Below are 11,704 nucleotides of genomic sequence, written 5' to 3' on the forward strand. Positions count from 1 at the left end.
TCTGATCCATCCTCCTGTTAGCTGATATCCTCCCGACTACAGCAGATCACCTGGCCTAGCCCGAGTTGCGGTGGAGGGGACTCCACGAGGGCACTGACCTCAAGAGGTTATCATCCATCAAGGGTCACTGGTGTACCAACTGATCACAAGGACCCATGGGATCTCCAGCTACCGCTCAGGACCTTGGAGGAGGGCCCTCATGGAGCTGAGGTGTAGACAGCTGAAAAGTGGGTACCAGCCAGCCATGCTGGGAATGTGGAAAGAAGTTGGAAACTGGAACCATCTGCTGTTCCCGGCAAGCAAATAGGAAGTCCCTTCTGCCTTCCACACTCCCCCTAGTGGCCCTTTTTTGGCCAGCTGTGAGAGAAGGACTCGGAGAAGGCAATGGCAGCCCACTCCAGTACTCTTGCCTGGAAAATCCCATGGACGGAGGAGCCTGAAAGGCTGCAGTCCATGGGGTCGCGAAGAGTCGGACACGACTGAGCGACTTCACTTTCACTTTTCCCTTTCATGCACTGGAGAAGGAAATAGCAACCCACTCCAGTGTTCTTGCCTGGAGAATCCCTGGGACGACGGAGCCTGGTGGGCTGCCGTCTATGGGGTCGCACAGAGTCGGACACGACTGAAGCGACTTAGCAGCAGCAGAGAGAAGAACTATAGCTTGCAGACTCCCAGCCCTGGCATGAATCACAGAGCCAGGGTAGAAGGGTGGGCACTGAAACAGTACCTCCCTTCCCGTGCAGGTGTGGTGAAGGCTGGTACCATCTGCACAGCCCAGATGAAATGTTCAATAAGGGATAACTATTTTTAAGGTGTTTTCTTGATGTGGACCATTTTTAAAGTCTTGACTGAATTCCTTATAAGATTACTTCCGTTTTGTTTTGGCTTTTTGACCATGAGGCATGAGGGATCTTAGTTCCCCATTGTTGTTGTTCAGTCACTAAGTCGTGTTTGACTCTTTGTGACCCCATAGACTGCAGCACGCCAGGCTTTCCTGTCCTTCACCATCTCCTGGAGTTTGCTCAAACTCATGTCCATTGAGTCGGTGATGCCATCAAACCATCTCATCCTCTGTCGCCCCCTTCTCCTCCTGCCTTCAATCTTTCCCATCATCAGGGTCTTTTCCAATAAGTCAGTTCTTTGCATCAGGTAGCCAAAGTATTGGAGCTTCAACATCATTCCTTCCAATGAATAGTCAGAGTTGATTTACTTTAGGATTGACTGGTTTGATCTCCTTGCTATCCAAGGGACTCTCAAGAGTCTTCTCCAGCACCACAATTCGAAAGCATCATTCTGATGCTCAGCCTTCTTTATGATCCAACTCTCACATCTGTACCAGGGATCAAACTCACACCCCCTGCATTGGAAGGCAAAGCCTCAACCACTGGACTGCCAGGGAAGTCCTGAGGATAACTATTTTTGTGTTTTTAATTTCTTTTTCATCTTTCTTGAGCACAATTGCACTAAACTCTCACTGTACTAAGGTACCATGCAGTGAGATAAAATTTAGAGATAGCTGAGGTTTTTGTTTTATCACAGTATTGTTACTGCCCTGTGGCCCTTGTCCATAAAGGCCATGACATTTATCACCTCAGGTTTCCCAGATGGCTCTAGTAGTAAAGAATCTGTCTGCCAATGCAGAAGGTACAAGAGACTCAGGTTCAATCCCTGAATCGGGAAGATCCCCTAGAGGAGGGCATGGCAACCCATTCCAATATTCTTGCCTGGAAGATTCTGAGGACAAAGGAGCCTGATGGGCTACAGCCCATGGGGCCGCAGAGAGATGGACATGACTGAGCAAAACACAGGCTATTTATCATCTCAGGCCAGACTGTGTCAGGAACTAGGACTGTCATAGCAGTTCACAGAGCATCTAAGTGGATTTTTCAAACATGTAAGACGCTGGTTTTGATAGCTACACTTTTCAGTTGCAAGATCTGGGTTTATTGAGAGAGGAAAGATTTCCTGAGGTCTCAGAGACCAAGAGCCTGGAGGACTCAGAATACAGAGCTCATACCAAAGGCACAGAGAGGAAAGGAAGCCATGAGGTCTCTGGAATCGTTTTTTGTTTTGTGTTTTCCTGCTCTAAAGGAGATGGTAGTGACAAACTACGGGAGAGAAAGAATCAGAGGGGCTTAAATGGATCTGGTATGTGGGGCTGCAGGATAGGCCCTGCACTCTGGCCTTACCAGGAGTCATAAGGCTTTACACAAAGTGCCATGGGAATGCCAAGGATAGATTTACTTACTCTGTCTCAAAAAGCCAGGAACAGTCTCATATCTACAGGACACAGACAACACTCAAACTGGGGAACTGAAATGAATCAGGGATCTATTTACGAAAGTGTGGGCAGGGTTTAGTAACAGCCACAAGGAGGAGTTGCTACAGTACCCTAGTACTAATAATAACTGGGAGCTATCAACTACCACTTTTAGGCCTGATGGAGCAAGAAGGAGGACCAATTACTAGAACCTGCTGAGCTGTATGTTGAAGACTGCTGGTTATGTTTTAGGGGACATGACCAGCTGAGGGTAGCAACCCAGTGGGTAGGAAGTTGAGGGAATAAACCCTGTCTTTTCTTTCTTCCTCTACCTCCTAATACAAGGGTTGCTAGATTACCTGGGAAATACCTATGCTAAAATATTGTTGAAATTCAAATCTAACTGGGTGTCTTGTATTTTATCTGGCAAGCCTAGCCAGCACTCCCCATTGGCTGAACTAAAACAGAAGCCAGAGCCCAGGACAAGCTACTGATGCAGTCATGGGTCCCTTGGGGTTTTATATTTTGGTCAATAGGGATAGTGGTAGATTTTCAGGGAGAGGATGAATATTAAGTAATACTTTATTTAATAGTCACAGCAACACTGCTTGTAAGAGTATAGTGAACGTGTTACTCACTCAGTCTTGACCACTCTTGGCAACCCTATGGGCTGTAGCCAGGTTCTGCGGTCCACTGAATTCTCCAGGCAAGAATACTAAAGCGGGTAGCCATTCCCTTCTCTAGGGGATCTTCCCAACCCGGGGATCGAACCAGGGTCTCCAGCATTGCTGGCAGATTCCTAAGGATCTGAGCCACCAGGAAAGCCCAGTGATAGCATAAAATGCACATTAATGCAAGAATTAGTAAACTGCAATGGTCACAAAGTGGAATGTAACAGAGCAGTGAAAATAAACTAAAGCCACAAACATGGATTTTTTGTTGTTTTTAACCACCTCAGTTTATTGGTATTTGGATTTTTTATAAAAATGTCTTAAATAAAAACAGCTAAACAAAAAATAAAGTATATTTAACTTATGTAGGGTACATATCTTAAATTTAATGTATGCATTATTTATTTTATATACATATTGTCTTATGTTGATATTCTAAATCAACCCTGAATAATCATTGGAAGGACTGTTGCTGAAGCTGAAGCTCTAATACTTTGGCCACCAGATGAGAAGAGACGACTCACTGGGAAAGACCCTGAGGCTGGGAAACAATTGAAGGCAAAAGGAGAAGAGGGCACCAGAGGATGAGATAGTTAGATAGCATCACTGACTCAATGGACATGAATCTGAGCAAACTCTGGGAGACAGTGGAGGACAGAGAAGCCTGGCATACTACAGTTCATGGGGTCACAAACGGTCAGACAAAACTAAACGACTGAATAACAAAAAGTGTTTTAAAAAATTGTATTATTTATTAATTTTGGCTGTGCTGGGTCTCTTGCGTGGGCTTTTCTCTAGCTGCAGAGAGTGGGGGCTACTCTCTAGTTGTGGTGCCGGGCTTCTCACCGTGGTGGCTTCTCTTGGTGGGGAGCACGGGTTCTAGGGCTCTTGGACTTCAGAAGCTGTGGCTCGTGGGCTCAGTAGTTGAGGCTCCTGGACTCTAGAGCACAGGCTTAGTAGTTGTGGCGCATAGGCTTAGCTGCTCTGGAGCATGTGGGATCTTCTCCGATCAGGGATAGAATCCATGTCTCCTGCATTGGCAGATGGATTCCTAAGCACTGAGCCACAAGGGAAGCCCAACAATTGTTTTTAACATAATTATATTCCAGATTCATTCTCAACCTCTATGTATCATTAAGTAGGCAGTTTTGTGTTACCAAACAATTTCTTTTCAGTAGAATAATTTTCTTTACATGATTGCCACTTATGCATTTTTACCATATTTTTATGAAGGTATAATTAATATGTAGTCAAGTAACTATGACAATAGATGGAGAAACAGTGGAAATAGTGACAGACTTTATTTTTTGGGCTCTAAAATCACTGCAGATGGTGATTGCAATCATGAAATTAAAAGACTCCTTGGAAGAAAAGTTATGACCAATCTAGACAGCATATTAAAAAGCAGAGTCATTACTTTGACAACAAAGGTCCATCTAGTCAAGGCTATGGTTTTTCCAATGGTCATGTATGGATGTGAGAGTTGGACTATAAAGAAAGCTGAGCACAGAAGAATTGATGCTTTTGAACTGTGGTGTTGGAGGAGACTCTTGAGAGTCCCTAGGACTGCAAGGAGATCCAACCAGTCCATCCTAAAGGAGATCAGGCCTGAGTGTTCATTGGAAGGACTAATGTTGAAGCTGAAACTCCAATACTTTGGCCACCTGATGCGAAGAGCTGACTCATTTGGAAAGACCCTGATGCTGGGAAAGATTGAGGGCAGGAGGAGAAAAGGACGACAGAGGTTGAGGTGGTTGGATGGCATCACCGACTCAATGGACACAAGTTTGGGTAAACTCTGGGAGTTGGTGATGGACAGGGAGGCCTGGCATGCTGCAGTCCGTGGGGTCACAAAGAGTCGGACATGACTGAGCAATTGAACTGAACTGAATTATTACAAAATCAAGCTATAAAGCAGTTCTATTACACCCAAAATCTCCACAAACCCTTCTGTAGCCAACTCCTCCCCAGCCCTCAACCTCTGGCAACCACTTACCTGTCTTCCATTTCTACAGTTTTGTTTTTTTCAGAATTTCATATAAATAGAGTCACACAGTATGTAGACTTTGGAACCTGGCTTCTTTTGAATGAAAGAATAAAGCATAATGTGTTTGAGATTCATTCCTGTTGTTGCATGCAAATTTCATTCCTTTTCATTGTTAAATGGGATTCCATTGTATGAATAGTGTATCAGTTTATTCAGAAGTTTAAGGACATTTAGGATATGTATCAATCAGGATTGATATGTGTCAATTTACAGAAAAACAGATCCAGTAGGATACGTGTGTGTGTGTGTGTGTGTGTACACACATCTCTCTCTCTCTCTCTTGCTCAGTTGTATCTGACTCTTCGTGACTCCATGGACTGTAGCCCACTAGGGTCCTCTGTCCATGGAATTCTCCAGGCAAGCATACTGGAATGGGTTGCCATTCTCTTCTCTAGGGGATCTTCCTGACCCAGGAATTGAATACAGGTCTCCCACGTTGAAGGCAGATTGGTTACTATATGGGCCACCAGGAAAGCCTGTATATACACATATATATGTATATATATTTATACATATAATATATGCATATATACATCTATATATGCATATATACCACATGCATATATACATCTATACTTATCTATATCGTCTGTATCAATATCTGAATCTGTATCTATCAAGAAAAAAAATTCATTCTGAGGAATTAGTTCATATGAGTGTGAGACAAGTCCAAAATCTGAAGGGTAGGCCAGCAGTCTGGAGACACAGGCAGGACTTCTATGTTACATTTTCAAGGCAGAATTTCTTCTTCTCTGGGAAACGTCAGTGATTGCTCTTTAGAGCTTCAGTTGATTTAATGAGGCCCACTCACATTACTGAAGATAATTTCCTTTACTTAGTAAACTAAATGTTAGTCACATGTACAAAAATACCCCCACAGCAACATCTGGACTTATGTGTGACCAAACAACTGGGCACTGCTGTCTGAGTTGGCACATAAAATTGTTACAAGATATGTCCAGTTTTTGGTGACTATGAATACAGCTCTATAAACATTCCTGATATGGTTTTGTGTGGCTATAAACTTTCATTTCAGTTGGGTAAATAACTCAGAGTGGGATAGGCTGGATCATATAGTAATTTTTATGTTTAATTTTATAGATAACTACCAGATTGTTTTCCAAAGTGGTTAGAGGTGAGAAATTAAGGTAGAGTCTCTTAACTGATAATTGTGTTCAAGTTAGGGTCCTGATCTAACAGACTTGCGATGGGGGAGTTGAAGGACTATAGGAAAGAGCATCACGTTAAGGACTCTGGAGAACCTAACAGACGGTGGTCCCCACTGTCACAGACCACAGACTTGAGGACCCTTTTCATCAGATCAGAGGTTGGTGACTTTTTGAAATTGTTTCTAAATGACTTTGCACTCAGCAAAGCCCGAGATTCCTATGGGCTGGTTTTTCAACGTGTCTATGTTCCTCATTTGTCTGATCTTAATTTAGATCAGCCTTTCGCTACATGTTTTAGTTGCTTGATTTTACAAAAAGTAAAGGCCTTTCATCATTTACAGCACCCTCTTAGGTCTAAGGCTTAGCACTGGGGAGGGGAGGGTTAGTTTTTCCACTGGTGCAACCATGTTGATGCTTTATTTTCTTTGTAGATGAATTCTAATTTTTATCAGATCTATATACGTAGTTTTTAAAATATCAACATGTATAAGGCTTGTCAGGAAACCATAAATTCTGGAACCTCTTCCATTTCCTCTTCCCAGAATCATCCATTTTCAGTATTTACTCCCTATCTTTAAATAGCTTGACTATATTGCCATTTCCCGGTTCCTCAATTTTAGGTATTATCTATTGACTTCAGCTATAAAAGATAAGAATTTATCTTTCACCCCTCATCTATCACACAAACACATATTTTGCTGTAATATAATTTTGGTTAAATCAATTTTCAGTGTCTTTATTATTATGACCATGTAAATGTTACTCACAGCTGAGCCAAACAATACAATTACTTCTCCTATCCAATATAACTTCCTTTTCAAGGAGTTGGTAAATGTCTTATTTTCTGTTCACTTGGTTTTTCATGTACTTATTTACATTATCTCCCAATTCTCCCTCAGTTGTTTGCTCTCCTTTCAGTAAGAGTGAACAAACTAGGTATTCATTACATTTCATCTTCTTGACAAAATCTCTCTGACTCTTTTTAAAAGAGTGTGGTAAAATATATACAACAAAATTTACCATCGACACCATTTTTAAGTGTACAGTTCAGCGGCATTAAGCACATTCATTTTATACAACCATCAGTACCATCCATTGCTGCAACTTTTTCATCATCTCAAACTGAGACTCTGTGCCCATCAAACAACGGCTCCTCCTCCCCAAACCACCAGCCCTCACCCTTCTACGTACTCTCTGAATTTGACTGTTCTAGGCCCCTCCTATAAGTGGAACCATACACTATCTGCCCTTTGTGACTGGCTTATTCCACTTAGCAGGATGCCTTCAAGGTTCATCCATGTTGTAGCCTGTGTCGGAATCACCTTCCTTTTTAAAGCTGAATAATAATTTCATTGCATGTACAGGCCACATTATGCATCCATCCATCAATGGGCACATGTGTTGCCTCCACCTTTTGGCTGTTGTGAATAATGCTGCTATGAACACGGGTGTATGGTTTCTCTTTGAGATCCTACTTTTAATTTCTTGGGGGTATATATTCAAAAGTGGAATTGTTGAATCATATGGTAATTCTGTTTTTAATTTTGAGGATCTGCCATACTGTTTTCCACAGTGGCTACACCATTTTACATTCCCATTGGCAGGGCCCAAGGGTCCCAATTTCTGCTCATCCTCACCAACACTTGTTATTTTATTTACTTTTTCTGGCATTTTCCATAGTACCCATCCAAATGGGTTTTGGGTAGGAGCCTTTCCTTTTGACTGACGCTTATCAATTTTTTAAGGTCGTTTCTTTGATTTTTGTTATGTGTTAGTGTCCTCTCATATTCTGAGCCCTCCTACCTTCCACACCCTCTCCAGGGGACACTTCCTCTCACCTCAGACCTCAGTTACACCTACAGATTCTCACTCCCATAGCTAGTCTGGGTCCCTGAGCTCTAGACTTCCATATCCATTTGAATGCTGGGCAGCTTTAAATATATGTGCAATCATTGAGAGCAAAACCAAACGCACTTTCCCTAAAACCTGCTCTTCCTGTGTTTCCTGACTCGGTGAAAGAATTCACCATCTGGGAAGATAGGCAAGGCATTAATACCGGGAGTTAGCTTGGTTTTTTTCCTTCTCCCACCTTACTGCCTTGTATCCATATTTTGTATCCGTAACTTTGTCTTTTCTATTGCTACTGCCTAAATCTACTCAATTTGTAACTCCTTTTCTCTTACTTGTTGAAATTTAGCCCAGAAGCTCTCTCAGCCTGAAATCTTTCATCCCTTTGATAATCTAGACAACTGCTTTGAGTTTTCCTGCTCCAGTATAGGCCTGATGTTAGTCCTCTACTTAAAACCTCGGAACACATGTGGAAGAGAACCCTGGTGGCGCAGTGGTAAAGACACAAGAGACCCAATCCCTGGGTCAGGAAGATCTCCTGGAGTAAGAAATAGCAATCTACTCTACCCAATCCAGTATTCTTGCCTGGAAAATTCCATGGCCAGAGGACCTGGCAGATTACATGGGACTGCAAAGAGTAGGACACAATCGAGTGACTGAGCACAAAGGGACCAAGAATAGCTGGATTATTCTAGAGAAAAGCAGAAAGGGGAAGACTAACCCTATGATTCGAACTTCTCATGAAGATAACAGTTTTGTACTGACAACAGGCATAGACTAGAGAGCCCGGAAACAAACCTGTGCATGTCAGAAACTCTGGCATAGGACTCTGGTAACCATGAAGATACCTTACTCAAAATTCCCTCCAAGAGAACCTGAGGCTAGGAGCACAGTTAGCGGACAACCTCTAGGTCTCGCCCAGATTAGAAGATGGCAACTTTATAGCCACTGCAGCATTCGTGCAGAGACCACACTCTCTCCCAAGGCTGCTTTGAGCCAGTGACTGAGACAGCAGGGGTACAGGAGCAGAGCCATTTCTGTCTGACATGGGTCTCCACTAAGAGGCAAACTTTTCTCTGAGGGTCTCCAGTGACCTCGTCAACGTTATCTCTGAGTTGCACCAAGTTGGAGGCAATTCCTAGCCAACCCTCCTTGCCCACTTCCCTTTTCACAAGTGTCCAACATGTATTGTGGGATTTTTGCCTATTCCTGTCCTCTTTCACCCTTCACAAATTTTCCTTCAATGCATCTCTTGACCTTCTAAGGACCCAAATTACACGATGACACAAGGAGCATGTCAGATCAAATGGGAAACACTGTGTGGAACGGTTCAATGAATGGAATTTTAAAACAATGATTATAAATGTGGAAAAATAGGAAATTTGATCCCTACCCTATATTTGTATAAAATTTAACTCCAGGTAGATTAATGACTTAAATTTCAAATATTAAGTTTAAAAACTTTTAGTAGACTCCATGGATGAGTATCTTTTAGAGTCTGTGATTTAGAACTTGACATAGGAAAATATTTCTTAAACAAGACACACACACACTCCAAACAGATTTGACCACTTTAAAGTTAAGCACTTTGGGGAATTCCCTGGTGGTCTAGAGGTTACGAATCTGTGCTTTCACTGCTGAGGGTGTGGGTTCAATCCTTGCTCCAGGAAATAAGATCTCAGAAGCCATGAGGTACTGCCAAAAATAAATAAATAAATAATTTAAAAAATTAAGCACTTTTGTTCATTAAAGGCATTTAAAGAGACAGCTTATAAATTGGAGAAGATATTTGCAATATACATAACTGAGGATCAGCATCAAGAATTCCTTAAAATCAATGAAAAAAAGCATATATAACCTAATAGAGAAAGGACAAAAGATATGAACAGGCATTTTTCAGAAGAGGAAATACATATGGCTATGAAATATGAAGAGACACTCGATCTTATTGATTATTAAATGCAAATTAAGTCCACACTGAGCTAACATTTCGATTGATAAGTGTAAAAAGTCTGACAAAGCAAGTGTTGAAGAAGTTATGGATCTGCACATAAAGCCTCCTACATAATGCTAATGGGAGTGCAAATCTGTGTATCCACTTTGGAAAAAAAGTTTGACATTATCTTCTAAAATTGAATACTCATACCCCATGACTCAACAAAGCTACTTTTACGTACAGACTCAAACAAACCAAAGAAAGCTCTTGTAAATCTGTAACAGAAGGAGTACAAGAATGTTCACAGCAGCATTGCTCACAGTAGCAAAAACCTAGAAGAAACCCAAATGTCCACTCATGAGAAATCAGACAAAATCTGGTATGTTCACCAGCTGGAATGTTATACAACAGTGGAATGAACTAAATACGTAAAATATGGCTGAATCTTACAGTGTATGAAATGTATGAATTTCATAGTGTATGAATGTTACCCGGTATGAAAACAGTTCAAAAAGATACAAAGACACCATTTCCCCCCTCCCACTTTGTAATGGACTTTATTTCTGAGCAGTTTTAAGGTTACAGAAAAACGGTGCAGAAAGTACAAAGTTCCAATACATCCTCTCTCTACCACAGTTTCCCCTATTGCTGCTATCTTGGATTTATGTGGTGCATTTGGTGCAAACAATGGGCCGATGTTGACATATGATTACTCACTAACAGTTTATAGGGTACATTAGCATTCACTCCGTGTTGTACCTGAAGCTGGGAAAGAATGGGGGCAGGAGGAGAAGGGGACGACAGAGGATGAGGTGTTTGGATGGCATCACCGACTCGATGGACATGAGTTTGGGTAAACTCCCGGAGTTGGTGATGGACAGGGAGGCCCGGCGTGCTGCGATTCATGGGGTCGCAAAGAGCCGGACACGACTGAGCGACTGGACTGAACTGAACTGTGTTGTACACTCTATGGGATCCACCATTACAATACCACACAGAATAATTTCACCACTGGGTAAAAATGACCTGTGCTCCACCTATTCATCCTCATCTCTTGCAACCATTCATTTTTTTTTTTACCAGTCCTGCCAACACCTTGGTTATAGTCCAGTGAAACTCAGTTCAGAACTCTAAGATAATACATTCCTGTTGTTTTAAGCCACTAAGACTCTTAGAGCATCAATAGGAAATAAAGTGGGCCAGGCAGGGATCCATGATGAACTGCATTATGATAATTACAGTCCTGTACCCAGGTCCAGTTAAAAAGAATAAATTCCTTGAATAGCTCTTTATGGACTAGAAGACAAAGCCCAGACTCCTCAGCCTGGTGTCAATCCTTAACAACATGGTTCTATAAACCTCCTGCTCTTCTTATCGCTTTATCCGATGAGTGAACGGAGAGATCTTCGAAACTTGTAAAGCAATTTTCCCTGGGGCTTCCCCGCTGGCTCAGTGGTAAAGAATCCGCCTGCCAATACAGGAGACGCAGGTTCGATCCCTGGAGAAGGAAATGGCAACACCATTCCAGTATTCTTGCCTGGAACATCCCATGCACAGGGGATCCTGGCGGGCTACAGAGGTCGCAAAGAGTCGAACACGACTGCGCACGACCCCCAAAGCAATTTACATGCCGCCAACCCAGGCTCGAATACCTATTTGAGGGGAAACGCGACCACAGGACGCGGCTGGCAGTTGGGAAAGTCGGAGCAGGGCCCCGGCGAGCGTAGCTTGCAGCTCAGCGCGGGTCCAAGGTCCACTCTATCCCCTTCTCCC

This window comes from Giraffa tippelskirchi, chromosome 2 (assembly GCF_054371585.1).
Source record: "Giraffa tippelskirchi isolate mGirTip1 chromosome 2, T2T-mGirTip1v1.2.pri, whole genome shotgun sequence".
NCBI classification, from domain to species: Eukaryota; Metazoa; Chordata; class Mammalia; order Artiodactyla; family Giraffidae; genus Giraffa; species Giraffa tippelskirchi.